This window comes from Furipterus horrens, unplaced genomic scaffold (genome assembly GCF_987537825.1).
Source record: "Furipterus horrens unplaced genomic scaffold, mFurHor1.1.pri manual_scaffold_1, whole genome shotgun sequence".
NCBI lineage: Eukaryota > Metazoa > Chordata > Mammalia > Chiroptera > Furipteridae > Furipterus > Furipterus horrens.
In genome coordinates, this window is record NW_028327171.1 from 107,465,629 (window position 1) to 107,475,858 (window position 10,230).

Below are 10,230 nucleotides of genomic sequence, written 5' to 3' on the forward strand. Positions count from 1 at the left end.
CCTGAGTCACAATGTTTTTCAGCTTTTAATCCAGAACCACGTGGCACCTTCTTACCCACTCAACCTCATGGCCTGCTGGTGAGGTGCTTCTGCTCTCTTTCAAACACATGGCTCTCTCGTGCTTAATGGCTGCTGCTTTATTTTTAAATACCTGACTGCAGCCTGTGTCGTAGTGGGTATGGTGACCATTTGCGGCCACTTGTAGAATTTTGCGCAGGCCGCATAAAAATTTCATCACCATTGTAAGGTCAAAGCCCCTCCCATCTCCTTGGCAGGTGGAATGGCCATAGCTGTTTACATATTAAGAAGCTAGGTACCCCTCAGGAAAATGGCTGTGCTCCACTAAGTCCTATTCCCCAAATTTTGGGGCTTCTGCTGCTTTCTTACATCCCCTGCCTTTTGATTTTAAGTTAACTATTAGTACAGTGGAGAATGTCAACAAGAAGTGTTCTCCTTTTACCAACTGATTAAAGTCACCTGTGTGGCCTAGGATCCAGTGACATCCCTGAGGGCCTGGAGAGTACTCAAGTGCCTCTTCCAGCCTGAAGCTGCTTGGGCTCACCTGTCACTGTCACAGGTGTATGTTCGTGATGTAGTCTTTCCTTTAAGTCAGCTGGGCAGCTGCACAGCTAGCTGCCTGCTGAGCAGCCTGGCACCAAGGAATAGACAATTCACACATAGTAACTATTCTATTCACTCATCCTTTATTGAATGCAGGTTCAATCAAAGTAGAACATCAACATGCATTAATATTCTACTCACACTAATAATCTGAGAGAATTATAATACCCACACACAGAGCAATCAATGGAAGGAGTGGGTAATGAACCCGAGTCCCAGAGTCTTAGTCTGCAGGTCTGGGAGACAACATGGTGGGCAATGGAGTTGTTAGCATCTTGCAGGGAAGGATAGCCAGAGCCAGGTGGGCAGCAGGGCAGAGGAAGTCCTCAGTCCAGCAAGGCAGAGCCTCTGGTGACTGATACCAAGGGAGATCAGCATAGCATGGAGCAGCACTCTGGTGTGTGGAACACAACTGTCTCAGCAGTGGTCTGGAACCTGCCTCAGTTATACCTGGAAAGTGGTGTACTTCACCCTTCTGGCTCCTTTCGATAAATGTCTTGACACCCCTGATGCCAAGCGTGGAATTTGCCCAGATGCCTATCTATGGGTGGTCCCACTCTGCAGACATGGCCATTCTGACCACATGTGTAGATACCTTAGCTGTGTCTCCTTGCCAGATATGTCAGAGTGACTTAGGTAGTTTCCCTCTTGAACCAAAGTGTCATGGCTTACTGAAAGCCATTTTAGTTGATATGAATCCCTCCACTTTGTTTTATATACTTTATGCTATCTTGATCAAACCAATGCCATTTTATTGGTCCTGCTCTCCACAGTCACTGAGGCAGGACAAGTCTGAGGCTCTTATGTGGTTGGCTGAGGGCGAGGTGTGGAATGGAGTGCAATGCTTTACACATACAGTGGCCCCAAATAGAGGGATGTTGGCTTACATTGAACACCTGCTTGCTGAGAGAAACCAGGACAGCTTGTGGAAACTGCATCAACCAGTTGATCCCACTCTCCACTCTCTGCTTTGTCTCAGGGTATGTTTAATTTGTAAAAGTTCCCTACCATCAATTTTCATACACCCAAACATGCCTTTAAAGGAATGACTGCATATGTGGTGATAAAAATATTTACTCATTCCAGAAAATATTTATAGAGCATCTGGGAGGTTGCACTGAGGTTCATGGCATTAAATGAAAGAGACAAGTCCTGGATCTCCCAGAAATTATGTAGAGGGAGCCAGATGAAAATAAATACATATTAAGTGGTGAAGAGTGATATCAGAAACTATTGTAATAATCCAAGCCACAGTGATAGTGGCTTGGGTCAGAGTGGTAGTGATTGAAATGATGAAAACTAAATTGAGTTCTGGACATATTTTAGAAGTACAAGTGATAATATTTTTGGATGTATTAGATGTGGAGTGTGAAGTAAAAGAGACACTGTGAGCAACTTAGAAGAACTGAGCTGTACAAGAAGAGATTTTGAAGAAAGAAATCAGGAATTTTGGTTTTTACATGTTGAGTTTGAAATCTTTGTTAGACATCTAAGTGGAGAAGTTGTTTAGACAATTAGACTTAGACACTGAGGTTCAGGGAAGAAGTGTGGACTAGAGGCATAAATTTGAGAGTCATCAGGGGGATAATGGTATTTAGAGCCGTAAGACATCTAGAGATTGAGACACAAGAACTAAACAATTATTGGGGTCTCATCTTTTAAGGCCCTACAGATTGTGTAGAGATCCTGTTGCCTTATTTTCCAGATTTCTTTAAAGAACAGGTGGGTGTACTCAAGTTGCAGACAGTGATCAGTGGGAGAAATATTGCAAAAGAAATAAAGAAGTGAGTCATTTTGCAGAGCAAATAATCACACATCTAAAATCTTTGATTCATTTAAAGGATTTTTCTATTCAATATAACCTAAGAAAGTAGGAGGCAGGAATACATATAGCTCTGCTGGTTGGAAATCAACTTAAAACTCAGTGTATCTTTTTGCAGTCACTTAGGCCCAACTCCAATCTGTTCTCTATGGTACAGTCATAGTGAGCTTTTCTAAATACAGATTTGTTCATGTCTACTACATTTCCCCTCCTCACCCCCTTAAGACATCTAAATGATTTTTAGTCACACTTAAGATAAAATATATCATGGACATGGACAACAGTGTGGTGCTTGCGGGGGGGATAGTGTATAAGAGGGATAAATGGCAGTGGAAAAAAATACAATAAAAAATAAATTTAGGTTCCAGCCAAGACAGAGGCATAGGTAGACATGCTGAGTCCCTCCACAGCTAAGAAGAAATTTACAACTACCTCAAAACTAAAAAACAAACAAACAAACAACCCAACAACAACAAGAAGTACCAGAAAAATGACCTGCATGGAAGTTCAACAAACAATGAAATAAGGAAGAAATACTCATCCAGAGAATGCAGTGTAACAGCAGCAGCCGTGGCAGGACAGTCAGCTGTGGCTCTGGCTGGCAGTGGAAAGTGCATTCATACATTTCAAAAGTAGAGAGGGAAACCTGGAAAGTGATCCCAGCCCCAGACCAGATCATATAGTTCATGGTTCCAGCACCGGGGAAGAAAGAGCCACATTGCTTCTAACTGTGAAAAACTGGGGGTTGAGGTAGAGGAAGAAACTGCCTGTCTTTCAGTATAGTTCACTTGTTTAAAGGGCCAGCATGGTCCTAGAATGTCTGCAAACCCACCCATTCTGGAAACCATCACCAAGCAACATGTAGAGGGGCACCAGTTGCATATGGGAAGCGGGAGAGGTGCCTGGAAAAGGAGCAAGTGCTGAGCAAGTGGCATTGTTCTCTCTCAGACCCCTCCCCCACATACAATACTACAATGTGTTGAAACACGTTGCCCTTGTACTGACGAATATCTAAGGCTCAACCTCTTGCAACATAACAGATGCAACAACTATACCTAAGACACAAAGGCAAACACTGTCAGGACAGTGTTAGAAAACTGTCAGGACAAGGAGATAGAGAAGTATGGCCCAAAAGAGGGAGCAGATCAAGGTTCCAGTGGGAGAACTGAGCGATGAGGAGATAGCCAACCTAACATGTAGAGTTCAAAACACTGGTGATAATGACGTTCACAGATTTGACAGACAAGATTAAGTACAACAAACGCATAAGGGAAGAAATGAAGGCTAGGCTAAGTGAAACAAAGGAAAACCCACATGAAACCAGTGGTGAAGGGAAGGAAACCAAAGTTCAAGTCAATGATTTGGAACGGAAGGAAGAAATAAACAACCAGTACAAAAGGAGGAGACAAGAATTAAAAAAAATGAGGAGAGGCTTAGGAACCTCTGGGACAATTTTAAACATACCAACATCTGAATCATAGCGGTGCCAGAAGGAGGAGGAAGAGCAAAAAATTGAAAACTTATTTGAAAAAATAATGGAGGAAAACTTCCCAAATTTGGTGAAGGAAATAGATATACAAGTCCAGAAAGCACAGAAAGTCCTAAATAAGCTGGATCCAAAGAGGACCACACCAAAACACATCATAATTAAAATACTAAAGTTTAAAGATAAAGAGAGAATCTTAAAAGCAGCAAGAGAGTTACCTACAAAGGAGTTCCCATAAGACTATCAGCTGCTTTCTCAAAAGAAACTTTTCAGGCAAGAAGGAACTGGCAAGAACTATTCAAAGTGATGAAAAGCAAGGACCTACAACCACGATTACTCAATCCAGCAAAGCTATCATTTAGAATGGAAGGGCAGATAAAGTGCTTCCTAGACAAGGTAAAGTTAAAGGAGTTCATCATCACCAACCCATTATTATATAAAATGTTATAGGGACTTAAGGAAAAGAAGATCAAAACTATGAACATTAAAATGACAACAAGCTCACAACTATCAACAACAGAATCTGAAAAATAAAAACAAAAACAAACTAAGCAAATAACCAGAATAGGAACAGAATCATAGGTATGGGGAGAATTTGGAAAAGTATCAGCTGGGAGGGGAAAGGAGAGAAAGGGTGAAGTGGTGCAGGGATTGAGAAGCATAATTGGTTGGTACAAAATAGACAGGTGGAAGTTAAGAATAGTAAAAGAAAGGGTGAAGCCAAAGAGCTTACATGCACGACCCATGGACAGGAATTAAGGGGGGATGGGATTACTGGAGGGAAATGAGGTACTGGGTGCAGAGGAACCAAGGAAAAAGAAATTGGGACAACTGTAACAGCATAATCAATAAAATATACTTAAAAATAAATTTTAAAAAAGGATATAAAATATTTAAAGTAGTCTACGATGATGTGCATGGTCTTCCCTACCTACATCTTTAGTCCCATATCACACCATGCTTTCCCTAGCCATACTAGCCTCATCTTAGTTCTTCCAGTAAACATTGCTTCTTTTTGCCACAGGGACTTTGGACATGTTATTTCCTCTGCTAGAACAACCTCTAGCTCCCATTTTCCCTGAACTTCTGGAAAAAATCCTTCTCCCTGCTGTGGTCTTTATGTACTTGTTCTCATGACCAGTAATTTTATGTTTATTCATATGATTTCTCTCCCCAACTAGACTACAAGTTTTATTAGACAGGAACAATGGTATTTTCTTGGTGATGGTGGTTTGAGTTATCTGTGTTTGTATTCCCCCCTCTATTGTCTGACACATTGTCTGACAATATGATACAGTCTCAATCAGTCATGGTTCATCAAGCAAAAGTAATTATTTCAAGACTTAGGACTTTGACAACAGAAGCAGAGCTCATCAGGGTCTTGTGAAATTGATATAAGGATGCTGGGATGTAGTGCTTGTCTTTTTGCTGGATTGTTAAATTTAAGAGGATGTGCTCCTGGCTCCATACAACCATCTTCCCTTCTGTGTGGAAACAGATTGTTGATAAAAAGAAACCAAGCAGGCAGGAGAGGGAACATATGTCTTGGAGGCACTGAGTCTTGGTTCCAGTTCCTGATACTTTTCCTTCAGTTTTGTGGGTTATCTCATTATCCTTGCAAGCAAGTCAGTCAATATGCTTAATCTAGTAGTCCTAGAACAAAAACCATGTTTATTTTCCATTTGTTCCAACAGAAGTGCTAGAAAGTAATCTCATTAGTTTGAGTCACATGCGTATCTCTGAGCCAATTGTTGTGGCCAAAGGGAATAAAACACTCTGATTTGGCCAGTTCTTTGTCATATCCCCATTGTGGGAAGAGTGGTGGCTTCACCCAAACTGTATGAATTGAGTTAATACGTCTCCTGAATGTAGCTATTCCCCAAACACTAGACTGTTAGATACTTGAGGGCAAATAATATGCATTGAGAATGTGTTGTTTCTACCTGTTGTAAACTAGTTTTCTGGTGAGGATGTAGTTCAGCAGAAATTCCCCAGGACTGCTGGTGATGAGTTGATGTGTTCACTTTAGAAAACAGTTCATCATTAACTAAGAAAAGTCAAAGACACACATATCCCATGACTGTTATTCTACTGCCAGGTAGATGCCTTAAAGATCCCCTGGGATATATATACCAGAATATTCAAAGCAGTGTTGTTTATTATAGCCACATGCTGAATATGACACAGCACCTATACATAATAGAATAAAGAAGTATTCTTACAATGGGATATTTTACAGCAGTGCAAGTGAACAAATCACAGCATTCAGTGTTTATGAAGATCACAAACACTGAGTGAAAGAAGGCACAAAAGGTATATATAGTATGATTCATTCACCTTAAGTTCAAACTCAGGCTAAGTGAAATTAAATTGTTTAGAGATACATACACAGGTGTTAAAACAATACAGAAAAGCAAAGAAATGATTACCACAAAGGTCAGGATAGTGAGTTCTTCTGGACTAGAGCTGGCTGCCTGACCCAGAAGCAATTAATGGGGAGGCACCTCTCTTCCTTCCCTTCTTATCTCCACAGAAAGGGCAACTGTTGCACAAATGGGGTATGTCCTAATAAGATTTCCAGGTTCCTAAAACAATGGAGACCAAGTCTGGTTAGTTATATAGAAAAGGAATGTGCTGAAAGGACATTGGATAACTCACAGAATTGATGGAAAATATGATGCATGAAGTTGGAACATAGATAAGAGCCATGGGAAATTAGGCAGCCAGAAATAGACCAGATCAATACACAGGAAGAAACTGGTTAGTATCCAATAGCTTCTGTCATTGGCATGGCTGCCATTGGACATTGGATGAGGCCATTATTGCTTCCTCTACCATCTCTGGAAGGATTCTAAACTGCCATGTGATTCCCTTTGTTGCTCACTCCAGAGTCAAGGTCATAGGTAGGAGCATCTGGTTGGAAGGAAGTTCACATGCGCAAATTCTAGAGACAAGAGAGGTGGGAACGGGGCTATTTGCCCTCACTTGAGCTTTGTTATTGGAATTCCCTCCAAATAGAAAAATGTGTTTAGATACTGAGTGGCCAAAAATGAAAAACGCCTATCACAAGGAATATCAGTAATAAACACACCTGGCCTCCACATGGAGGAGGGAAAAGTAATATTGATTATTTAAGATCTATGAAATTCATTTGGGCTATGTTTTTACTGGGGCACAAGAGATGATGTGCAGAGTCATTGAACTGAAAGGCAGCCAGGCTCGCTCTTCTGCCTTGCAAGGCACTATTCTGATCAGCCCCATGCTATAAGCAGGGCTATCCTCAAATCAGGAGGGGGAGGAGTGACCTCACTGCCATCTCCCATCGGGCCATTAACAGAGAGCCCTACAAGTGTATAATTGGGGTAGCTGGCCAACCATGAAAACAGTTGACATTAGATTCCTATTTGGCTGTGATCTATGTTCATTGTGCAAAAACCTGGAGGAAAGGAGAGCTGGGTGATAGAATTTAGTCTCTAAGTTCCACTCTAAATTTCCAGTTAGCTAGCCCATAGACTCTATCAGGTTCTTCTTCTGAGAATTTGAACTTGGGGAAACTGCGATCTGAGCAGATATGGAGAGAGGAGACCCTTTGGAGAGAGAGACTGTGAGATAGTACCTTCATGCCTGATGACTTTCTATAAACAATTTCAGGCCATAGGTCTTCCTGTTAACGATTAATAAACATACCAATGAAAATCACTCTTTTTTATAAATAAGTGCTGACTAAAATAATGAGGTAGATGCCCTCCTTTTTGCTTATTAAAATGTCAAAGATAAAAATAATACAGTGGCAGAGGTATAAAGGCATGGGTATTCTTAAACATTCCTACTGAAAGTATAGACTGATACACTCTCTGGGAGGCAGCTTAGAAATATTGGGTTGGCCAAAATGTTGGTTTGGTTTTATTCTGTATTGTGATGTCTATCATATCAGCATGCATTAAAAAAAAAAAAAAACATTAAAATTGGTGAATTTTTGTGTAGCCATTTTAATATTGAAGAAAACTCACAATATTTTTGGCACATTATGCTTTATTACTTCAAGAAAGGTAAAAACGCAACTGAAATGCAAAAAAAGATTTATGCAGTGTATGCAGAAGGTGCTGTGACTGATCGAATGTGTCAAAAGTGGTTTGTGAAGTTTTGTGCCAGAGATTTCTTGTTGGATGATGCTCCATGGTTGGGTAGACCAGTTAAAGTTCATAGCAAACAAATAGAGACATTAATTGAAAACAATCAACATTATACCATGTGGGAGATAGCTGGTGTACTCAAAATACCCAAATCAATAAAGTTATTGGGGAAAATGAAAAATGTGTCTTTTAGTTTATGGAAAAAACTAAATGGACTTTTTTGCCAACCCAATACATACCAAGCTCTTAAAACTATGAATGTCCTTTGATCCAACAATACAGTTCTTGAAATTTATCTTAAAGAACTTAATTAAAAAATTAATTATAAAAGCTCACCACAATGTTATTTATAATGTCAAACTGTTTGAAACAATTTAAATGTTCAGTAATACACACAGGTTAAATTATAAGGCTTAAAATAGGATACTATTCAGACATTAAAATGATTTTGGGAACTTTCAAATGATTCAGCAAAAAGAAATGTGTATGTGTGTGTGTGTGTGTGTGTGCGTGTGTGTGTGTGTGTGTGTGTAAGTCTGGGTCAGGATGGCAAATACAACAGCCAGAGCAACATCTTGTGTTGGTTTCCAAGTCCCGCACACAGGGTAACATGCCAGATGGTATCTGCAGTGGGATACATTATAGCAGAGAGACCTCGAAATTAGAAAGCTTTGATCTTATATATGACTGCTCATAACTTGCCTATTCTCCTTTGCAGAGAGAGAGAAACCTTATCTTTATTGTAGGATGTAAGTCCTCTCCAGGAAGAAGAGAGATCTTTATTACTCTGGACATCTCCAGGGAGGGAGGTATGTCCCAGATTTACTATCCTGGATGGCTCTGTAGGGAAGGAAAAAACTTTTTTCCTCTATCCTCTTTGGTACAGTAGCTGGGGCCCTGCAAATTGAAATGACAAAACACAGATTAATGGGAGAAAAAGTTTTATTTCATATGCAGTCCGGACTGGAGAGATCACAGAAATGAAGGGAAAGCCCCAAAGAGGCAGTCATACCCAGAAGGCTTATATATAATTTTAACAAAGGGCAATACATTTGTCAAGAAATGACAAAGGAAAGGGGGTTTAGGTTTTTACAGATAGTAGATTGTGGGAAGGCAAATATAGAGGGAAAACTAATGAGAGATAAAAGTTATTTTTAGTGAAGTTTGGGATGTCTGGGTGGCATCTCTGGGCTGAGAAGTTTAGAGTCATGTCTGGTGATTAAAACTTTCTATCCTTCCTGGTATGAGACAGAGGTGCAGACACATTCACAGGGGGAAATTCATGTCCTACTTTTAGGCAAATAGGGGGAGGGTAGAGAGCTTTTTCTGCATCTGCTGTTTCTCAATCGCCTTCAGCTTAAAATAGTCCTCATGCCAAAGTGGCATATTTTGGGGTGGCGCATTCCGATCCCCTTCTGCTCCTTATACATTCTTGAATGGGTTGTAAATGCTTTTGATCAAAAAGACCTGAACTGTGTGGAAAAGTGAGATGTTTAGAATGAATCATCTTCCAACAGTAATTCTACACAAAGGGTTTAAGGGTCTTCATTAAACTGTTCTATCAGGCTTTCTCTAAGTTTAAAAAAAAGATTTTTTTAAATTGGGGAAATAACAATACAAAGATGTATTAGACATGGAAATTATTTAGAATATATTAAGTAGAAAAATGGGTTATACATGGTGTGTAATAATATCTTATTTTTATAACAGGTATAGGTAAGTATATCTATAGAGAAAAGAAATCTGAAAGGGGTATGCCATTATATTAATAGTGTTTTTCTTTGGTTGAGTAAGAGCATCAGAGTTTTTTTTTTTTTTTTTTTTTAATGTTCATTTTGTTTATATGTATTTTGCTTTTTCTTCAATGAGTGGTTTTGTGAGTAAATTTTTTCTTTAACTTTATCAAAAACTAGAATCCCTTTCTATCTTTCTGTCTCCTAATGGGAGTAGATATCAGTGACTCCCTCCCCCTACCCCACACCTTAGATACACTTAAACTGCCCTGCAAAAGGGGATGCAAGAGGATGAGAGAAAGATAAAGAAAGCACATGGGGAGTAAAGAGAAGAGACAGGTCTGGGAGGATTTTTCAAGTGAAATATTGATCAATATAAACTCCTTTATTTACCATCCTTACAAAATCAATAAAAATCTTTGATGTTTTGGTATG